At 45.3% G+C, this 22520-nt stretch overlaps 1 protein-coding gene across 1 annotated transcript in view; it reads left to right on the top strand.

Annotated features, from left to right (window-relative positions):
- Galnt17 (polypeptide N-acetylgalactosaminyltransferase 17) overlaps positions 1-22520 on the top strand; it is a 442332-nt gene that overhangs the window by 334746 nt on the left and 85066 nt on the right. The window lies entirely within an intron of this gene.

The raw sequence follows: 22520 nt of genomic DNA, 5'->3' as shown, positions 1-22520 counted from the left end.
AAATTGGCACCAAGTAGGGACTCATCTCCAATGCGATTGAACGTTGAGCATCTCATGCTTGCCACATGCGGAGTGCGTAATGACAGCCAAGAGCAAAGAGAAATTCTAAACATACCTTCTGCTCTGATCACGTTTTTATGATGTTCTGGGAAGCAGTTTAGAGATTCTATTTCAAGCATCCTGCTCCTACACAAGGGATCAGACAGCTTGCAATTCCCTCAGCCCCTAAGCCAGGAACAAGCAGCTGCAAGTGCAGGCCCTCTCTGCATCCAGGTCTCAGCAGGGGTGAGGAGACCCAGAATTCAACTTCATGCATCTTCCTCTGACAGGACACAGCAGATCGCAGAGCAGAAGAGCACAGAGATATCATCTATTAACCTAATAAAACTGATTTAAAAGCCTTTAAACTTGAGAGTGAGCTCGGTGGCTGGAAAAGTTCTCTCTGCCGCCTGGAAGTGATGGAATCAAATGATCAATTGTCCTTCATAACCTCCCATTTTTGGCAGGGCCTTAACGAGAATAGCCCTTCCACTGACAAATTAACCTTCATTTGGCAGAAGGGTTTCCGCGGCTTTCTCTTTCCCCAAGTTCCTTCCTCCTGCATCCCTGGCCTCAGGTTATATCGCCAGGAAGGGGGATAGTTCAGGCTCAGCAGTGACTTCTGACTATACTTTATACAAGCTCGGGCCCTTTGTATAAGGAGGCTTTCCTGGAGACAATGTTTCTCTATGTCAATGGTTCTCATCCTTCCTAATGCTGTGACCCTTTAATACAGTCTCTCAAGCTGTGGTGACCGCCAACCATAAAATTATTTTTGTTGCTACTTCATAACTGTAATTTTGCCACCAGTATGAATAGTAATGTTGGCTATCTGATACGTGACCCCTGTGAAAGGGTCATTCAATCCCTCAAGTGGGTCCTGACCCACAGGTTGAGAACTACTGCTCTATGTTGTCCAGGCTGGTCTGGAACTCATTATAAAACCCAGGGTGGCCTAGAACCCTTGTCATTCACTCGCCTCCACCACCTGACTGCTGAGATTATAGGCATGTGCCACCACAACTAGTCTAGGCTGAGAGGTTTTTTTTAACAAAGATTTCTTTTGTTTATTTATGTGTATATAAGTGTGTGTGTGTGTGTGTGCGCGTGTGTGTGTGTGTGTGTGTGTGTATGTATGTATGTATGTGTGTGTGTGAGTGCAGGTACCCATGGAGGCCAGAAGAGGGTGCTAGATCCCCTGGAGCTGAAGTCACAGGCAGCGAGCAACACAGTGTGGGTATTAGGAACTGAACTTCAGCAAGAGAAGCATACACTCTTAACCTCTGATCCACCTCTCCAGTTCCATAGGCAGAGTTATTTTTAAACATCTTTTAAGTTATAAAATTGAAAAATGTGTACCGTAAAAAGAACTCAACCTCTTGAGAATTATATAATCTCAAAACGTCCCTTGTCTCATTCTCTTCTTTTGAACAGTTTGAGCCATAGCTTCTCAGACCCTGTTCTTTATGTGTTTATAGGTGTGTATGTGCACACGTACAGGCATACACTTAAGAACATGCATGGTGCCTTTCATGGATATTTAACCCGTGTTGTTTCCAACAGATATCTTTTAAATTTTTGTTACATCTATTCATTTATTTTGCATAGGTGAGTGTGTGCATGCATGCATACAACTGCACATTTGTGCAGGTCAGAGGACAAATTGCAGGGGTCAGTTCTCTCCTCCGACCCTTCAGGTCCTGTGGGGATTAAACTAGGGCCATCTCTGACACTGTTCCTCGGGCCCCATCCAATTTGGCCTCTGCTGCTGACTGGAAGGCCTGGGAGAGTCTTAGGGAGCCAGCAGTCACTGGTCCTCAATCTACACTGGAATCCTGAAGAAGCCGGGTTCTGGTGTCAGTGAAGATGGTGGCAGCAGCAGCCAAGTAGATGCACTCACCAGCAAGAGGCAAAGGCAGGCAGGCAACACTGCTTCCTCTCAGCCCTCTTTATATCTGGGCTGCTGTGGAAGGTGACACCAATTCTGGGAGATAGTCTTCTCTTTCTTGGAAATACTCTTCATAACCTGGGGTGTGTCTCTTAGTCGATTCCAGATGCAATCAAGTTGACAATCAAGATTAACCATCACACACTGAGTGGCCTTTAATCCCAGCACTCGGGAGGCAGAGCCAGGCGGATCTCTGTGAGTTCGAGGCCAGCCTGGTCTACAGAGCGAGATCCAGGACAGGCTCCAAAGCTACACAGAGAAACCCTGTCTCGAAAAACAAAAACAAATGAAACAAAACAAACAAAAAAGATTAACCATCACACATAGAAGCCTTTTCCAGAGAAGACTGTAAGAAGCATTGCTGGAGAACATGTCCTAATGAGAACCACTCGTTCATTCACCATTCCAGAAATAACTGCAGAGCACCTTCTAAGTGAAAGCTGTTGTGTGGAAGGTGGCCACGACCCACAAGGGAACTAAAGAGAAGAGATAGATGGTGTCCTGAAGAGCTACGGTATAAGACAGGAAGCAAGGAATTCTGAGAAGCAGGAAGTGAAGCTTGCTGGAACCCAGGGAGGGGCCCAGTTCTTGTCACCACATCATTTCTCTGCAGCAAGTCTGTAGGGTTAAGACACCTCTCTGCAGCAAGACCATGACTGTCCTGAGAAGTCATTCAAATGGCCAAGAATGGAGCAGGGGCAGGATTTAGAGATCTGTGTTAGACATTCTTGCTTTCTGTGTGTGTGTGTGTGTGTGTGTGTGTGTGTGTGTGTGTGTGTGTGTGTGTGTGTGTGATGCTGGGTAGGGGTATGAGTGTACCATAAAGCACTTGGGGAGGCTTGTGTGGAAAGCACCTTGATGGTCCTCCAACACCTTCTTTTTCCTCCTCCTCAGCCTTCTCTTGGAAAGAGTCTGCCATTGAGCCTGGAAACCACCAATTCAGCTAGACTAGTCCCAGGGATCCACCCATCTTCACCTCCCTAGTGCTAGGATGATAGGCATGCACCTTCGTGCCCAACTTATTATGCAGGTTCTCGGCCTCAGGACCCTGATCCTCACGCTTGCATAGAAGCCCTTTCCTCACCGAGTCTTCTTCCCAGCCCCACCTCACCCCTTTGAAGATTACAATATACAACAGGCATTTTGCAGACGGACTCGCCCAGATTTGTTCTGCCGTGGCTAATCAATCCAGATCTGTATTAGACTTAAGATCCCAGCTGGCAGATATGTTGAATCTCAACAACTTGGGCACTTCAGCTGTTGTATTGTAGGAACTGGGCCTTTTAGGGCCAAGGTTTCTCAGGAATGGGCTGCTTGAGCAGTTTGTCTCAGTGTTTAGAGGGAGAGGATGCTTGGTTCTCTATAACTGGGGGTTTCAGTGTCTCCAAGACACTCATATATTGAGGGTTCGATTGCCAGCTTGCGGTAGTGTTGTGGTGGAGCACTTAAGAGGCGAGGTGTAGTGGAAGGAAGTTCGCTGGGGGCATGCCCTACCTGTCCTTTCCCTCTCATCCACCGCCAAATAAACAGATGTCCACCACGACGGACTGAAACTCTGAGCAAACATCAGTCTTTCCTCTTTTTAAGTTGATCATCTCAGGTGTTTTGTTCCAGTAACGGGACCCTCACATAGTGTTTTCAAAAAAGAGAGCCCACAGTTTGAACGAATTTCATTTGCTTTTTCTTTTAACTCAGTGTGGTGGTAGGCTACTGTGTTTGAACACTGGGTTCCCAGGCGGTGGCGCTGTTTGGGAAGGTTATGGAACTTGAAGGAGGCGGAGCCTTTCTGGAGGAAGTACGTCCCTGGGGCAGGCTCACTCTACTTCCTTTTCCCTCTCTCTCTCTGTTTCCTGTCTATGGAGGAACTGTAGTCGGCCAGTTTCCTGCTCCTGCCACCCGTTTCCCGCCTTCGCTGCCGCCATGGACTGCGTCCCTTTGTAACTGTAAGCCGGAATACATCCTTTCTTCCTTTTGGTTGGTTATTTTATCACAGCCACAGAAAAGTAGCTAGTCCACGCAAGGGTTTCAGTGGCTCACATTCGGGTTTTGGTTTCAGTACTCAGTCATGAACGTGGTTATCTGTGTGCTGCCTGTGCGCTGGACCCATGCAATCTACTGGGGGAAATGAATTATACTTGGTATCCCCTTCCCGCCAAAAGTGATGAAAGACCGGTAGGAACTCATTCTGAGTCACTCAACTTTCTGCAAGGGAATCCAGTCATGTCTCCTACCCTTGCAACTGCAGGCTCCATGTGATCAGAAAAAGGAGGTACTCAAAACCGAGCAAGGAGAGTCACTTGCTGCTCTGGGCTAATTTTGACCTGACAAAGTAGATAATCCGTTAGCATCTAGAAATTTCCTCCATTCCTGCGACAGCGTCCACACTCCTTTTTATCCCGGTGAATACCTATCAGGAAGGCATGTAGCAGAGGGAAGGTGTTTCCACTGCAAAGTTTCCTTTTGATTTTCAGTTTCACCCTTGTCAGGTGATAAGCTTTGGTGAAATCTGTCTGAGCTCAGTGTCTTCTTCCACAAGACGTCTAATTTAATACCCACCACCATGAATGATGTCTGTGAGGAGCCAGTGAATCAAAGGGATTAACCTCACAGTCGTCCCTTATAAATTACAAAGCTTTGTTTGAAGGCCCCGCATCAGGTAATTTCCATTCCTGTTGACAAGGGGGAGAAATTGACAAGCTTCTGGTGGCTTACGGATGATATTTCCATGAAAGGATCCAACCTCGCTATGTCTTCATCTCCTTTTCATATTTCCCCCATCTCTTTATGTGCACTAAGGGTAATTTCATTGCATCTTTTCTTCTATTTCATTTATTTATTCTCCTCAGCTGTGTGCAATCTGCTTGGTTTCCCTGCGGTGTTTCAGATTCCAAAGACCGCATTTTTTTTTCACTTCCAGGAATTTTGTTTGTTTTGTTTTGTTTTTAAAATTTATGCCTTTGACCCAAAATATCAGAAGAAATGTTGGCGTGAAACTGGGTTTCATCTTCCAGCTGCATCAAAGAAAATGGTGTTAAGATTCTGGTCCTGGGCCAGTGAGATGGCTCAGTGGGTAAAGGCACCTGCTGCCAAGCTTGATGGCCTGGGTTGATCCCCAGGACCCAGTTGGTAGAAAGAGAAGCCCTCTGGCTTCTCCATGTGAGTTGTGGCTTGTGCTCACTCACACTGCTCCCCGATAAGCCCACAAAATACATTAAATAATTGTAAAAGACAAAAATGAAAATTCTGGTACATTCATAATATTGTCATGCTGGGTTCTATTTTTTTTTTAACCATTTAAAAAGATTAATTGGGAAGGGTATGTGCATGTGAGTGCAGGGCCCACAGAGGCCAGAAGCTGGAGTTGGATCCTCTCCCACTGAAGTTTTAGGCAGTCGTGAGCTGTCCCATATGAGTGCTGGACCCATACTTGGAACCTCTGGAAGATCAGCAAGTGCTCTTAACCAGTGAGCCATCTCTGCAGCCCCTTGACTGCTTGTTCTGGGAGAGATAATACAATAATGAAATTACAGCTATAATTAATACTGGCCAAATAATGATGTTTGATATTGAGATATGGGTGGTGATTTTATGATTATAGTTACTATAATCAAATTAATAGGCCCTAAAATTGAGGGAAACACCTGCTCTCAGTAATAAAAATATATTATGTTGTTATATAGGAGCTCTATTATGTTCTTTTTTATTATTTACTTATTTACTTTTGTTTGTTTTTCAAGACAGGGTCTCACTATGTAGCTCTAGTTATCCTGGAGTTCAGTATGTAGACCAGGCTGACCTTGAACTCACAAGTACTGGGATTAAAGGTGTGCACCACCAAGCCCGGTCCTCATTATTTTCTATAAGCTCTTGTCCTCATATTTTTAACCCCACTGTAATATTTAAAGATTATTTGTATTATGAGTAGGTGTGTCCTTGTGTCATGATGTGCACAGGAGTACAGTGAGTACAAAGATCAAAAAGGGGCTGTAGATTCCCTTGAAGCTGGAGTTACAGGGAGTTGTCAGCCACCATGTGAGTGCTGGAACCCGAACTCAGGTCCTGTGTAAGAGCAAGAAGTCTTCTTCCTGGCTTAGCCCTCTCTCCAGCCCCAAGGCTCCTTTGTCGTCATAAGCCTTGTTCTTTTACTTTAAGACCCATTTTAATGTTTTTAATCATTTGGACGTCACTATTTTGAAGTCTGTATGTGAGAGTTGCATTGTTATCTTGAGTTCTTGGGCATCGTAGCCCTGTGGTATCTGCTGATTCTTACTCAACAGAGGATCGTTCCCTTGTGTGTTTTATAATTTTCAGTGAAGTCTCAGCTATGGGATTCTGGACTGTTGGACTCTAGGGTTAAATATGAATTTTCTTTTCTTTTTTTATATTTTAGTCTCTCTCTCTCTCTCTCTCTCTCTCTCTCTCTCTCTCTCTCTCTCTCTCTCTCTCTCTGTGTGTGTGTGTGTGTGTGTGAGCATGTGCCATAGCATGCATACAAAAATCTGAGAACAGCTTGGAGTCAGTTCTCTTCCACCAGGTGGGTTCTGAGGACCAAACTCAGGTTAGCTGTCTTTTGGTGGCAAGCCCCTTTACCCACAAAGCCCTCTTGCTGGCTCCTTAAATGTGCATTTCTTCTGTGCAGTTTTATATTTTCTTTCATTGGTCACTCTTAGGTGTCACTAACTGGACCTAGAATTTCTGGGTATGGTGTTTCCTGGCTCTGTAGCTATTGTAAATGGAAACCTTCAACCGCCCAGGGGCCAGTCATGAGGAGTTCCCAGAGTATGCTTTATGCAATGCCCAGAACTCAAGAAAAGACAGGCACATCGCTTTCTTACTGCTTCCTTGTGACTTGTGTCTGGGAGAGACTTTCTGAATATGGGGTGGGGTTGGGATAGGAGGGGGCAAAGGTTCTTCTTAGCTGTGTGACAGTGACTGCCAACTTAACTCCTCTGAACTTTGATGTTCCCCATTGTCAGAAGCCTCCCAATACTGAAGGTGTAGATGTGGACACCAGATGGGATTGTTAGCCTGTGCGATGCTCACAGCCCTGCACCCCCATTGAGGAGGTTGTCCACATGTGGGAGCTGTGCTTAGGCCCCTTACTTGGGGCTCTGTAAGCTCTCTGATGGTCCTAATGGGTAAGCATCCAGCCTCCTCTGGGACTCTCAGGAATCCACTACTCCAGGACTTCTTAAGCTCTCCCTGCTCATGACCCCTGTGCTGGTTGGTTTTATGTTAACTTGGTGCAAGCTAGAGTCATCAGAGATGAAGGAGCCTCAATTGAGAAAATGTCCTCATGAGGTCGGACTGTAGGCAAGTTTGTATGACATTTGCTTTCTTTTGATGCTTGTTTGTTTATTTATTTATTTATTTATTTATTTATTTATTTATTTATTTTTTAGACAGGGTTTCTCTAGTATTATGTTAACTTGACACAAGCTAGAGTCATGAGAGACAAAGGGTCTCAATTGAGAAAATGCTTCCATGAGGTCCGACTGTAGGCAAATCTGTATGTATGACATTGTCTCTCTTTTTCTGTTTTTGTTTTTCGAGACAGGGTTTCCTCTGTGTAACAATCCTGCTTGTCCTGGAACTCACTTTGTAGACCAGGTTGGCCTCAAACTCACAAAGATCCACCTGCCTCTCCCTAGCATTCATGGCATTTTCTTAATTGGTGATTTATGGGGGAAAAAGGCCCAGCCCATTATGGGTGGTGTCATCCCTGGGCTGGTGGTCCTGGGTTCTGTAAGAAAGCAGGCGGAGCAAGCCAGTAAGCAGCACTCCTCCATGGCCTCTGCATCAGCTCCTGCCTCCAGGTTCCTGCCCTGCTTGAGTTCCTGTCCTGACTTCCTTCAGTGATAAACTGTGATCTGGAAGCAGAAGAAACCCTTTCCTCCCCAAGTTGCTTTGGTCATGGTGTTTCCTCACTGCAGTAGTAACCCTAACTAAGATAACATGGGGAATTTCTATACAATCCTAGATATGTAGCTTTTTATAAGATTGGTACACAAATTAAGCATTTACTGATAATCAGTCATAACCTGAAGTACTTTGGAGAGATGGCCCAGCAATTAAGAGCATTGGCTCCCAGTACCCACGTGACAACTCACAACCAACCGAGCAATGGGAATCAAACTCAGATCCCCTGAAAGGGTAGCAAGCACATGTAAGCACTGAGCCATCTCTCCAGTCCCCACACATCTGATGAGGTCATTACATGCTTGGGAATCCTTCACTGTTGTAAACTGTTTGGTCTTCCCACATTTAGTTACCCAGCCCAATATGAGATCATGACCCACAATTTAAGAAGATTGGTACACACTTGGGTGAATCTGCATGTGTTTTCATTTTTTTTCAATTAGTTATTGTGTGCATGTGTGTGGCAGTGTGGGCATGGTATGTGCATGTAAGTATGTGTCCCATGGCATGTGTGTGGAGGTCAGAAGACAACTTTATGGATTTGGCTTCCTCGCCTTCAACCTTTATGTGGGTTCTCATGTCACTAGGGTTGTTCAGCAAACGCTTTACCCAAGGAGCCATCTCACCAGCACAGGATTCACCTGTCTTTAAAGAGCAGACCTGCTGAGAGCTTAATTATTTCATTCCAGAACCACCTGCATGCTTGGCAGGAACTCAACCATTGGACTACAGCCATGGTCTCTGAAAATTTAATTTTTTCCCCCTTTTTACTTTTTCTTAAATTCGGTCACAAACAGTGCTAGATAGACTCCTGGCATCAACCTGAAGTAGAAGATAAAGGCGAGTGGAGAGAGAAAGGACTGCCATTGTGTTTTTATTGGTAGTGGAAGCAATTTTCTAATGATGAAGAAAACAATAAATGCTATCTCACATAATGGAGTTCATTATCCAATTTCTAGTCTTTTCTCGACAATAGGTTATTAGCCATTTACAATGGGGGGGGATGTTAATTGTTTTCCCTATTCTTCAAGTAAAGAATTAAATTGTACACAATGGCTTAAGGATTTTTTTTTCCTGATAGTCTGAATTGAGTTGGTTGGGAGAAGTGCAGAAAAGGTCAAAGCTACTATGGACTGTCAACATGCAAACTTCACCTCAGACGTGATCAGAGGAAGCTCACGCTGGAGCCAACTATAGGTAACCACAGTCTGGGAACACAGACTTAGGTTACCCCTCATTCTGTGTTCCAATGTGGTAGTAGTTTGATGATGATGTGTGTGTATATATAACATATACACATGTATATGTATATGTTTTTATATATATATATATATATATATATATATATATATATATATATATATATATATACATGTTTATATTTAATTGGGGCTGGCCTACAGTTTCAGAGGCTTAGTTCATTATCATCGTGGCAGGAAGCAAGGCAGCATGCAGGCAGACATAGTGCTGTAGACGGAGCTGAGAGTCCTACAACTTTACTAGCAGGCAACAGCAAGTGGTCTGTCATGATGTTTTTATAGTAGAAAAACAAAGTCATTAATTAAGACACTTTTCTCTTAAAAAAAATTTCATTACTTCTGTATTTGGATATTTTGTTTGCATGTTCATCTGCACATCAGAAGAAGGCATCAGATCCCCTGAGGCTTCAGATATAGACAGTTGTGAGCCACCATGTGGGTGCTAGGAATTGAACTCAGGACCTCTAGAAAATTGGCCAGTGCTCTTAACTGCTGAGCCATCTCTCCAGCAGACCCAATTAAGGCATTTTTCAAGTACATTGCTAGAAACATCTGGTAGGCAAAGCAAGGAAATCTCTTGTTTTTGGCGTCACATTTAACCTTTCAGTTGGTAGAAGCTAGTGCTCTGTTAGTACATTTCAGAATGTTTTGCCTGAGATTTAAAAGGATGTTAGGACAGACACTGATGAGGGCAAGGAATGGCTACTTAGAGGGCTAAAGATAGCCCAAGGTAAAGTGTATCTAGCCTCTGCACCTGCAACGTCCCAACCTTCTCACAGTTGTTGATGTTCTAAAGTACTGGTACTCAACCTTCTTAACGCTGCCACCCTTTAATACAGTTCCTCATGTTGTGGTGACCCTCAGCCATAAAATTGTTTTTGTTACTACTTGATAACAGTAATTTTGCTACTGTTAGGAATTGTAAATATCTGTGTTTTCTGATGGTCTTAGGTGACCCCTATGAAAGGGTCCTGTGACCTCCCCCCTAAAGAGGTGGTAACCCACAGGTTCAGAACTGCTGTTCTAAGGCATTAATGGGCTGTGCAGAAGCCTCACCAAAAGGTTCGGTTCTTTCTGGGATCTTCTGTTCACTAGATTGAGAACATCCTTCATCACTGGTTCTTGAGTGGTTGAGAGGCATCACTGCCTTCCTCCACCTAAAAATGGAAATATCCACAACCTTATCTTGGGTTCTCTTGCATAGGAGCTCCATAGGGCCCTGCCATGACCTGCATATCTGTGGTCCAGCTTTCACCATGATTTTCTCAGTAACTTAGAACCAAGCATCTTCTCAGCCCTTCTCTTGGTCATGTACTTTTTAAAGGGTTTATTTTATTTGTAATTGTGTGTGTGTGTGTGTGTGTGTGTGTGTGTGTGTCTGTCTGTCTGTCTGTCTGAATGTGTCTTTTATGTGTATATGGGTGCAGTGCCCATGGGGGCCAGCAGAGGGCATCAGGTACCTTGGAGCTAGAGTTACAGGCAGTTGTGAGCTGCACAACGTGGATACTGGAAGAGCAGTGTGCACTCTTAAATGCTGAGCCATCTCTCCAGCCCCGTCTATTGCACATCTTTAAAGGGATTAACTTTCCTGTCTTCTATACAAAGCAATATATAGAATAGGTGAGCTTTGGAAGCATGGAGTTCACTACAAATGACAGGAAAATTCATCATTTGGGGTATTTTATATCATCAATATCAGAAAGTGTGTAGTAAATGTAAGACAGTAACCTTAACTGCTTTCTTTAGAGCAGTCATCTTTACTGAGGTATGGCCCAGTTACCTTCAGTGATCAACTTGACACAGCCTACAGTCTCCTGAAAAGAATCTCAGCTGAATGCCCAGATCAAATTGGCCTTTGGGCATGTCTTGGAGGGAATTTTATTTTTAACTGATGCAGGAGGGCCCAGCCCACTGTGGGCAGCAACATTCCCTAGGTAGGTGGTCCTAGTCTTTATAAGGAAGCTAGCTAAGCAGGAGCCTGAGAAGGAGCCAACAAACAGAATTCCTCTGTGGTCTCTGCTTCAAGAAACTGCTTCAGTTCCTTCCTTGACTTCCCTCAGTGATAGACTGTGACTTGGAAGTATAAATCAAATAGCCTTTCTTCCCCTAAGTTGCTTTTTTAGTCTGTGTTTTTATCCCAGCAGTAGAAAGGAAAATAGAACAAGGTATTAGTTGATGTACAGTGAATGCCACAGTTGATCTGTATGATTTAGTGATCTTGACATACATGCATCTGTGAATACATCACCACCCCACAGTCAGGGCAGCGAACATAATCATCTTTTCCAGAAGGCCTCTGGAATCCCTTTGGTACTTTTTGACAGGACCATGGTTTGATTGGCTTTGTTCTTCTCGTAGTAGACTTTTACAAGGTGGGGCTGAGTCGGAAGAAGTAGGTCAGTAGGATCAGTCTGTGCAGGTTACACCTGCCCTCCTGTTCTGCTTAGCTCTTCTGCTTCTTGTCCACCACCATGTCAACAAGCTTGCACCACCTGTTCCCACCACAGTGGCTGGAGCACCTCCTGCCACCACACCTTGCCCAACATGATGGACTGAAATATTACAGAAACTGGGAGGTCAGAGGTCAGTGTTAACAAGACTGGCCAGCAAACTCCAGAAATCTGTTTATCTTCCATACTTCAATCCCGGGGCTGCAGGAGCACAGTGCCGTACCTTCTTCTGTGAGTGCAGGGGATCCAAACTCAGGTTCTCAGGTTGATACAACGGGCTCTTTGCCTGCTGTAGTGTCTCTGCAGCCCCTCTTATAGCAGCAGGCTTTATAGCCCTAAAGCCTGAATATTACTCAGTCATAACACCTCATTGTTAAGTTATTTTCCAGAAAGATGTGTGGGGCCCAAACTCGCTATCTATCCCAGTGATGCTGAGATTCCAGGCATCTGCCATTACACCCTTCCTGTGTGATGCTGGGGTTGGACCCAGGGCTGTGAACATACCAAACAAGCAGTCTACTTACTCACCTAAAGCCTGAGCCCCCCAAACTTGATTTTATTTTTCTTTTATCCATCTTCCCTCCCTCTTTTTTCTCTTCCTCTCTTTCTTCCCTATTTCCCTCCTTCTCTCCCTCTTCTCTTCCCTCCCTTTTGCTCTAGTAATAAAACTCAGGGCTTTGAACATACTAAGCAAGCAGGTCCCCCACCCCCTGAGCTGTATCCCCTCCCTTGTGACTCCTGTGTCCTTGTCTCCTTGCTTCCTGGGAGTGCAACAATCCATTATTCTGTCTCCGAAGCCCAAAGCACAATTTCAGTTTCAATCCCAAGTCGGATATATATTTTTAAAAGCAACAGTGACTTTGTTTCTCCACATCTGGATGTGGCTGGCTCTCCAGCCCCCGTTTTCACTCATGTTGGAGAAGAAAACTCATCCAGTTGTTTCAAGGTAGCCCCCTGTTTCTTCCAGTTGGAAACATGGTGACTTTCGGGAGAACTGCTCTGTTAAATCAGGGTTTAAGCATCCCATTCTCTGTTAGCACCTTTCTTCCCCATCAGAGCTCCTCCCTCTCCTCCCTCCTATCTTCAGTAAAGATTACAGAAGAGCAAAGGGAGCTGCACCCGCCTCGTGCCCATGGGAGATGGATTTTGACAACAGGTCTTCCTGCAAGGATCTTCCTGGCTCCTGCTGATTGACCTCACGCCTTGCACTTCTGGTTTCTTTTCCTCTAAAGATTCGTTTCATTAATTATGTGTCTGCGTCTGCGTGGAGGGTGTGTGCCAAGCTCATAGAGGGCATCAGATCACCTGAAGTTGGAGTGACAGGTGGTTGTGAGTCGCCTGATGTGAGTGCTGGGAACAGAACCTCCAAAGGGCAAGGCACACTCTTCAGTCCTGAACCATCTCTCCAGCCCCATGACTGCAGTTACTGAGAATGGCCCCCTCTCTTCACAGCTGATCCCTTGTCATGAACTCTTGATACTAATGTCCCTCCATCTCTCCCTCCAGTTTCCTGATTCTTCTTGTGACCTCGTTGGGTTCGTCATTTCCCCTTACCCCAAGGCGATGCAGAAACTTTAGGTTTCCTTGCACATCCAGAACACTGTTCTGCCTTTGGGCACTATGAATGTTATTTAAGATCCACTTTCTGCCTGAACATCAATCCCTCTACCATTTCTGCTCCCCTGTCTGGACTAAGACATCCATCCTCTCCCAGAAGGCACAGCACAGAGCATCCTGTCTCTCACCTACCTTTCTGTCTTTTAGCCCATTTGCTAGATTCCTCTCCCCTGTCTGAATTCTAGTTTGAGCAACATAGCTGAGTGATCTTATCTTTCTTCTTTCTTCCCACTTCAAGAAGAAACCTCAAGTTGGGTCTAGAAATATGCCATTTAAGCCCCTCAGTCATGATTGTGCTTCAGATCAGTTCTGAATGTGGAGTCATCAGATCGGTGTGTTTTGGGTGGTCCTGGGTACAGGTGACTTTTGAAGCTTCCCCCAGGCTTGGGAGATGGTTCAGTTGATAAAGTGCTTACTGTGTGTTCTGGTTTTATTCTGTTGCTGCAATAAGACGTCTCGAACAAAAGCAACACGGAGGAGGAAAGAGTTTGTCTCAGCTTATAGTTCCAAGTCAACAGTCCATCCTTGAGGGAAATTGGGGTAGGTTCTCAAGCAGGAACTTGAAGGTAGGACTGATTGTTATCTTGTGCATCATTACCTCAGAATAAGGAACTCTAGCTAGAGAAGTATAGCAGAAAGCCTAGAGGAATGCTGCTTGCTGACTTGCTCTCGGGCTCATGCTTAGCTAGATTCTTATACAGCTCAGGACCACCTGCCTAGGGAATGGTGCCACCCATAGTGGATTGTGCCTTCCTACATACATTAATAATCAAGACAATCCCCTATAGACATGGCTACATGCCAATCTGATCTTGGCAACACCTCGGTTGAAGCTCGCTTCTTAAATGACTCTAGACTGTGTCAAGTTGACATTTAAAACTAACCAGGACATTGTACAAGCATAGGGCCCAAGTTCAATCCCCAGAACCCACATAAATAGCTAGGCAAGGTGGGACATACTTGTAATCCCAGCTCTGGGGAGGTAGAGATGGGTGGATCCCTAGGGCTTACTGGCCAGTCAGCTTGGCTACTTGGTGAGTTCCAGACAAGTCAATGACCTTGTCTCAAAGGAGGTAGATAGCATTTCTGAGAAATGACACTAAAGAATATTGTTCTCTAGTCTGTATACGCATGCACGCGTGTATGTGCACCTGTGTCTATACATGCATCTGCACACAGGAATACACATACATTAGAACAATAGTACTAAACCAAACTTCCCCAGGTTATCCTAAGTTAAGCCAGTATTGACACCCATTATGGGTTAAAGCCCCCCTTCCTGTGACTTCACATGGTAGCCATCTTTGATCTGTAAAGAGGATTTGGAGGATTTATAAAATACGTCTCTCTCTGGTGCCTGGCTCATGCACTTGAGACCCTATTAAGACTGCCGTTTTAAAAATTAGTCTCAAATGTTGGATTTGCCGTCACAACAGACCAGCTCCTTAAATTCTTTCCATCCCAGCTCTGACGTCTTTATCATCTCGAGGCTGCCTCCAGATGGCAAGGTGAATGTAGGAAACACGCCCCCCCCCCCATTTCAAAATAATTGTTGTATTATTCTACTCAACCACTTTCTTAAAAACGGCATGAACAAGCCCATCTGTGCCAGGGTCTAACAGACCTTATTCAGATTCTGAATACAATTGTTCTCATCGTATTCTTGGGCGCACAGTGAGCTGATGCTGGTGAATATCTAAAGGTTGTTAAAGTTCATGCTATTTGCTGAAGACTTCACCAAGTCATTATCTCTTGGGCTTTAGTGGTTGAATAATTGCACTGTGTGTGTGTGTGTGTGTGTGTGTGTGTGTGTGTGCGCGCGCGCGCGCGCGTTTGTGCATGTGTGTGCACTTGGAGGTGCACATGTGTGTGGAGGGCAGAGGTAAACTTTAATATGCTATTCATATTGTTTTATGAGACACAGTCTCTCACTGGTTGCAAACTCGCCAATTAAACCAGGCGGGGTGGACACCATGGCCCAGGGATCCACTTGTTTCTTCCTCCTTGATGCTGGAATTATAAGCACATGTCGCCATGTGCTTTTTCTTTTCATCTGAATTCTGAGGATCAAATCCAAGTTCTTGGGCTTGAAAGACGAGCATTTCACTGACTGCACCTTCTCCTCAGTGTGGTGGTATTTGCTCCGCCCATGACCTGGAGCTATACAGCCTGAAGGAGGCGGTGCTTCTTGCCATTTTATGTGACCTCTTAGAATGAGAGGAGAGAGGGGTCACGTGTTTTCTTCTTCTTCTTCTTCTTTTTTTTTTTTTTTTTTGGTTTTTGTTTTTTTGTTTTAACCTGGTGTGATCAGACACCAGACAGCCTGGGAATTGAACCTGGGTCCCCTGGAACATCAGTCAGTGCTCTTAACCACTGAGCTACCTGTGGAGCAAATACCACTACACCTCAGTCCCAGCTGTACCGCTCTTAGAAACAAACATCTTTTAGACACTCCAGACGAGTCCAGGGACGCTGCTTGTAGCAGATATGAGGAAGCTTAGAGCTGTATTTATGGTTGAGTCAGTTGCTTTTTGTCACCGTGACAGAACACCCAAGAAAAGCAACTTCGAGGAGGAGGAGGACAGGCTTATTTTGGCGCCCCGTTTCATAAAGTTGGCTGGCTCCCTTGATATGGGCCCGTGGTCAGGCCAAATATCCTGGTCACCTGACCTTGTAGCAGTCAAAAAGGAGGGGGGGGGCAGGGAGAAAGGTGCACTTTTCATAGACACTTCGAGTAAGAACTGGTTTCTGTCGTAGGGCCTGCTATGGTTTGAATGTAAAATATCCCCTATAGGGTCATGTTGAACGCATGGTCCTCAGCTGGCGGGCCTATTTTAGAAAGTTCTAGAGACTATGAGAAGTTGGAGCCTAGCATGAGGAAGTAGATCACTAGAGGTGTGTCCTAAGAGTCTATATGTTGTCTCAGGGCCCTTCTTTTTCACTCCCTCTGCTTCCTGTTCACTGTGATGGGAACATGGTTCTCTTCAGTACGCTCCCGGCATTGTGCTGGTCTTCCTAAGCTCATGGGACAAGTAGCCATGGAATGACCCCTCTAAAACTGTGAATCAAAATAAAAATGTCCTCCTTTATGTCTCTCGGGTATTGGAACTCAGTTAAGGTAAAAACTGACGACTACAAGGAATGCACTTTTGCTCCATTAAGGTTCAGTTTTTTCTGTTTCCATCAAGAAATCAGTGATGAATATTCACCTATAAAAGTATTCAGCCCAGGAATGGGTAGATGGCCCAGCTACTAAAAGGGCTTGCTACAGAAGGGTGAGGGCCTAAGTCCAAACCTTGTCTAGTTTGCTTTCTGTTGCTGTGGTAAACACCATGACCAAAAGCAACCTGGAGAGGAAAGGGTTATTTCAGCTCCCAGCCCCCAGGCTACACTATAACTGCGGGAAATCAGGACAGGAATGGAAGGCAGGAACTATGAGGGAACTCTGCTCACTCTCTTGCTCTCCATAACTTGCTCAGGTGCTGCTGCTCCTGCTCCCTCCTCCCTCCTCCCCCCTCCTCCACCTCCCTCCTCCCCCATCCTTTGGTTCTGATTCTGATTCTTCTTTCTTTTCTTTTGTGTGTATGATTGTTTTGCCTGCGCGTATGTTTTACACCACGTGCGTGCCTGGTACTTGCAGAGGTCAGAAGAGGGCATCAGAGGATACCCCGCAATTGGAGCCATGGATGGCTGTGAGCTATCATGTGGGTGCTGGGACCCAAAGCTGGGTCCTCTGTAAGAGCAGCACATGGTCTCAACTGCTGAGCCATCTCTCCAGCCCCTCAGCTTGCTTTCTTATAAAACCCAGGACCACTTGCCCAGGGGTGCCACTGCCCACAGTGGGTTGGACCCTCCCAAGTCAATTATTAATCAAGAGAATGCCCCCCTACGACTTGTCCACAGGTCAGTCTGATGGAGAGGCATTTTCTCAGTTGAGGTTCTCTCTTTCTTCATGCCGCCCTGCCCCTAGCCTGTGTTTAGTTTACAAAAAACTAACCAGCGTACTACCCTATGACCTACAGAAAACAGCCAGGTGTGGTGACATGATGAAGGAGACAGAGACAGGTGAATCCCTGAACCTCACTGTCCAGCCAGCCTAGTCAACGTGGCAAACTCTAGGTTCTGTAGAGACTCTGCCTCAAAGTTAGGTGGCGAGTAATTGAGAAAACAACCAACCTCTGACCTCTGCATGTACACACACACACACACACACACACACACACACCCCTCATAGCTCTTTAGCCAGACAAAACAGACAATATGCTTTACTGATATCTATCATAAACTAATTTTTTTTCCAAAACATTTACCCAACTCATCTCACAAGCTGGTTAACCACATACTTAAAAAAATGTATCTCAGGCTGGAGAGATGGTGCTGAAGTTAAAACATACCATTTGGCCAGAGGACCCCAGTTCAGTTCCCAGTACCCACATGGGGCAGCTCATAACCACCTGTAACTCCAGCTCCATGGGATATGATGCCCTCTGCTGGACTCTGCAGACAACTGCGCGCGCACACACACACACACACACACACACACACACACACACACACACACACACACGGCTATAAGAAGTTCTGGTGGCTGATAATGGCTTAACAGATCACTTCTTAGAACACACCATGTTTTTACAAAACTACTCTTCAAAGACCTATCAGCAAATCAGTTCCTCAAAGACTAAATCAAATGTGATTAGCAAAGAACAAATAAATGTGTTATGGTGAGAAAATGGCTCCTAGGAAACAGCTCACTGGAGAGAGATTGGAGAGGGTCTTTGTTTCAGTGAAACAAGCCTGAGCGGAAATCGGTCAGCCAAGGAAACAGGCATTGGAAACTGACAACTTCAATCCCCACTGGCAGGGTGTTTTTTTTTTTTTTTCCCCTTCTAATCTGTGAAAAATCACACTCAAGGGGAGAGGAGATGAGCCTTTCCTTTATCCCCCCCACAAACAAAGGCTCTTAACACCCAGGCAGCCTGCTTCCCCCGTTGTTTGGGAGGAAGTTATTCCAGGGTGAATTATCTCCCCAGCAACAAACGCGAAAAATGTTCCCTCCATTGAACCGCAAAGCTCTGGCCTTTGGGTCTGATCTGTGAGATATGTGTGTGCTGGATACAGAGTTTGATTTTTTTTAAAAGGCAGGGGCACTAACCCTTCCAGTATTTATATGTCTAGCACAGGCAAATGGAACTCTGAGTATTAAATTACTCTCCTGTGCAAGCTAAGACTCCCCAAGCCTGCCAGTTCCTTCCCCAAAATTATATTTTTAGTGTTTAGCAGCCACAAGTTCCCCAGAAAAGCTTCAGAACGAGACCTCTTGGTCCATGCAGTGGGAGCGCTCTTCGCTGCTGTTGGTTTTAGCTTATCCGGTTGGCGAGGCAGCCATGCACCAAGGAGTGGAGGGAAGTCTGCCATCACCGGGTAGCTCCAGGATCCTCACAGCTTACAGGAACCAAACTGTGCTTGATCAAATCTTACTATTACCTCTCCTGAAGTTTGGGTCTGAAATATTCCCTGAGAGCCGAGTGTTAAAGGCCTGCTCTCCAGGGCCGTGGTAATGGGAAGTAGTGGGACCTTTAAGAAGTGGACTCTGGGGCCTGGAGAGAGGGATGGCCCAGTGGTCATGGCAGTTGACATTTAGAATTAACCTAAGCTGTTGGTAAATTGCTTGCCGTGTAGGCATAAGGGCCTGAGTTCAATTCCCATAGCCCATATGAAATGCCAGGAGTGTAGGGTAGAATGCACTTGTAATCCCAGCGCTGGGAAGGTAGAGACAGGAAGAGCCCCAGGGCTCACTGACCTGCCAGCTTAGTCTACTTGGTGAGCTCCAGTCTAGGGAGAGACCTTGTCTCAAAAAAACAAGGTGAAGGACTAGAGAGCTAGCTCATCAGTTAAGAGCACTTGCTGTTCTTGCATGAGACCTGGGTTCACTTCCCAGCACCCGTGTGGCAGGTTGAAACCATTCATAATTTCAGTTTCCGGGGATCCAATGCTCTCTGCTGGCTTCCATAGGCACCAGTCACACATATGGTGGACAAATACACAAGTGGACAAAACACTCTTATACATAAAAATAAACGAATAAAAATGTTTTTAAAAAGAGAAAAGAAATGGACTCTGAGAAGATGGATTGCTTGATAAATACTTATCCTTTAAGCATGAACACATGAGTGCCTGGATCTCCCTGAGAACAGACATAAAAATGCCATACCTTGGGGCTGGAGAGATGTCATTGGTTAAGAGCACATATTGCTCTTACAGAAGACTGCGATTCTGTTCCCAGCACCCACATGGTAGCTCGCAACCATCAGTAGTTACATTTCCAGAGTATGTGAGTCCCTCTTCTGAAAGTGCCAGTGTGCATATGGTGGTGCACAGACATATATATAAACAGAATGCTCACACACATTAAAAAAAAATCTTTTTTTTTTAAGTGCCAGCTGTGGTGGTGCACACTTAGGATCCCAGCCAGCACTGGGCAGCCAAGCCAAGTGAATGCCTGGACCTCTCGAGTCAAGCTAGCCTACTGGTCCAGTTCCAAGCCAGTGAGAGACCCTGACTCAAAAAGAAGGTGGGCAGCACCTGAGGAATGACACCTGGGGTCATCCGTTGGCCTCCACGTCCATGTACACACACACACACACACACACACACACACACACGAGGGGGTGGGGGGACAGGAAGAGAAGATATGGAGTTGCTGAGAGAATCTTAGATTGTTGGGAATGTCCTTGAAGTGGGAAGAGGATAGTCTCTTTTCCTCTTTCTGCCCTCTGGCCAGGAGGCAGTTTGTCCCTGCCATGTGTACCCTGCCCTTGTTATACAGCACCCCCTGCTGAAGCTGGCCAGCCAGGTGACTCAGTAGATAAAGGCGCTTTACAGTAAGGCTGACAACCTGAGCTCAATCCAGAGGACTCACGTGGTGGAAGGACAGCTGGCTCCTGAAAGTTGTCCTCTGACCCTAATAATAATAATAATAATAATAATAGTAGTAGTAGTAGTAGTAGTAGTAATAATAATAATAATAATGCTAAGAGAACAATGGAACTACTTTGTATGGATTGGACTCTTTCAAGCCAAAATAAACCTTTTTTCTTTATAAGTGAATGATCTCGGGTGTTTTGCTATAGCAATGGAAAGTTAGATAAGCATAGTCTCTGAGTGTCAGTTCCCTCCAACAGGAAATGGGCTTAATGACATCTCTAAAGTAGTAACACTTTGAGGATTATGAATCTCCCAGAAGTAGTGAGATTCCCAATAAAGGGCTTTGCTGGACTGAGCAACTTGCTATAGACAGTTCTCCCCCCCTCCTCTGTTTTATCTACTGGTCCTTAGCATCCAGCTTCTGGGATTGAAGGGCAACAACCCCTGTGGACCTCACTGTGTTTATGGGAAGCACATTAGGAGTCAATGGAATATGACATCATCACAAAGTGCCCTGTAGTAAGTAGGATGTTAACTAGCAAGGTGCCTGTTACCAAAGTAGTTGACCGAGTTGTCCTCGGTTCTGTGCATGGAGGATTGGTCCTAGGACCCTGACGCAGTTAGCCAAATCCAGTATGTTCAAGTCTCTTATGTAGACAGTGTGGTGTTCCCACAAAACTTACATCATCCTGGGCCATCAATCACCTCAACACTGAAAACCTCAGCACGATGTCAATGTGCAAGTTTTCATTATAATGTTAGGGAATAAAAGTGAGAGGAAATATCTGTACATATATTCAATACAGATGCAATTTTGTTTTCAAGTATTTCCACTTGCTGGTTGGTTGACTCCATGGGTGTAAAACCTATGAGCAGAGGGCTAACAGCACTAGCCACAGAACGAACCGGGGCTGACTATACTCTGAGAAGAGTTGCTGAAGCTAATGCTGAGGTATCTTTGAGGATGATGTAGATTGAAACTAGGGCCTTGCATATGCTAAATAATGGTGCCACCGCTTGGCCATGCCACCAGCCCCTCACTGAGGGATTCTAAACTGGAGCTCTACTGCTGAGACACTTCCATAACTCCACATTGGGGGGGGGGGGTTCTAAGCAGGTAATCTACCACTAAGCTGCATCTCCAGCACCTTAGTGGGAAATTTGAAGTGGGAACTCCACCATGAGGTCTCTTCCAGCTGTGCACTATAGTGTGTACTAGTTACTTAACTCATAGCTGTAACAAAATGCCAGACGAAGGCAACTATAGGAAGAAAGGTTTGTTTTTGTCTCACAGTTTGAATGGATACAGTCTATCACAGTAGTGGAAGTCAAAGCAGCAGAAATTGGAAGTTACATTGTATTCATAGTTAGTCCAGGACCCCAGCCTATTGGATGGTGACACCTAGGTTGAGGGTGGGTCTTCCCACCTGTGGTTTGAATGTAATTGGCCCCCATAAGTTCATAGGGAGTAGCACTAATAGGAAGTGTGGCCTTGTTGGAGGAAGTGTGGTCTTGTTGGAGGAAGTGTGTTACTGTGGGGGTGGACTTTGAGGTCTCCGATGCTCAAGTTACGCCTAGTTCAATTCACTTCCTGTTTCCTGTGGGTTAAGATGTAGCTCATTCTCCACTCTCAGCTCCTTCTCCAGCACCATGTCTGCCTGCATGCTGCCATGTTCCACCATGATAATCATGGACTAAGCCTCTGAAACTGTAAGCAAGGCCCAGTTAAACGTTTTCATTTATAAGAGTTGCTGTGGTCATGGTGTCTCATCACAGCAATAGAAACCCTAAGACAACACCTCAAAGAACCTAATCTAGAAAGTCCCTCACAGACATGCCCAGAGGTTTGTCTCCTCTATGACTCCAGATCCCTTCAAGTTAATAATCAACATTATTCATCTTGGGTTAAAGATGACCTTTTAGCCTATGTCTTAGAAGGTTTATTTTCCTTCTATCATGGTTGGGAAAACATGGGAGAGTTCATGGTGGGAGTTTGTGATGGGAGACTCCTTATATTATAGTGGACCAAGATTCCGAGGCTGGAAGTAGGGTCTGAGGTATGACCTTCAATATCCCACCCCTTTAGTGACCTACTTCCTTCAACTGGGCCCTGCCCCCTAAAGGGCCTCCCAGATAGCCTGTGGGGGATATTTTAGATTCAAACCATAGAAGATGTGGAAGCAAACAGTGGCAGACTCTTGGTTAAACCTATGAAAAGGGTCAGCGTGGAAACCCAGAAAGCTTTATACCTCTGAATGGGAGTTCTCATGGCTGCTACCCATTCCTGGCTGACTCTCTCTTCCTTCCCTCCTCTCTCTTTGTCAGCTGGACCGGTTGTGTGTGATGCATATATTTTGTGTA

Source organism: Peromyscus californicus, unplaced genomic scaffold (genome assembly GCF_007827085.1).
Source record: "Peromyscus californicus insignis strain IS unplaced genomic scaffold, ASM782708v3 Scaffold_2__1_contigs__length_46816999, whole genome shotgun sequence".
NCBI classification, from domain to species: Eukaryota; Metazoa; Chordata; class Mammalia; order Rodentia; family Cricetidae; genus Peromyscus; species Peromyscus californicus.
The sequence above is the reverse complement of the archived record's forward strand: the minus strand, read 5'-3'. Positions and strand labels throughout refer to the sequence as shown.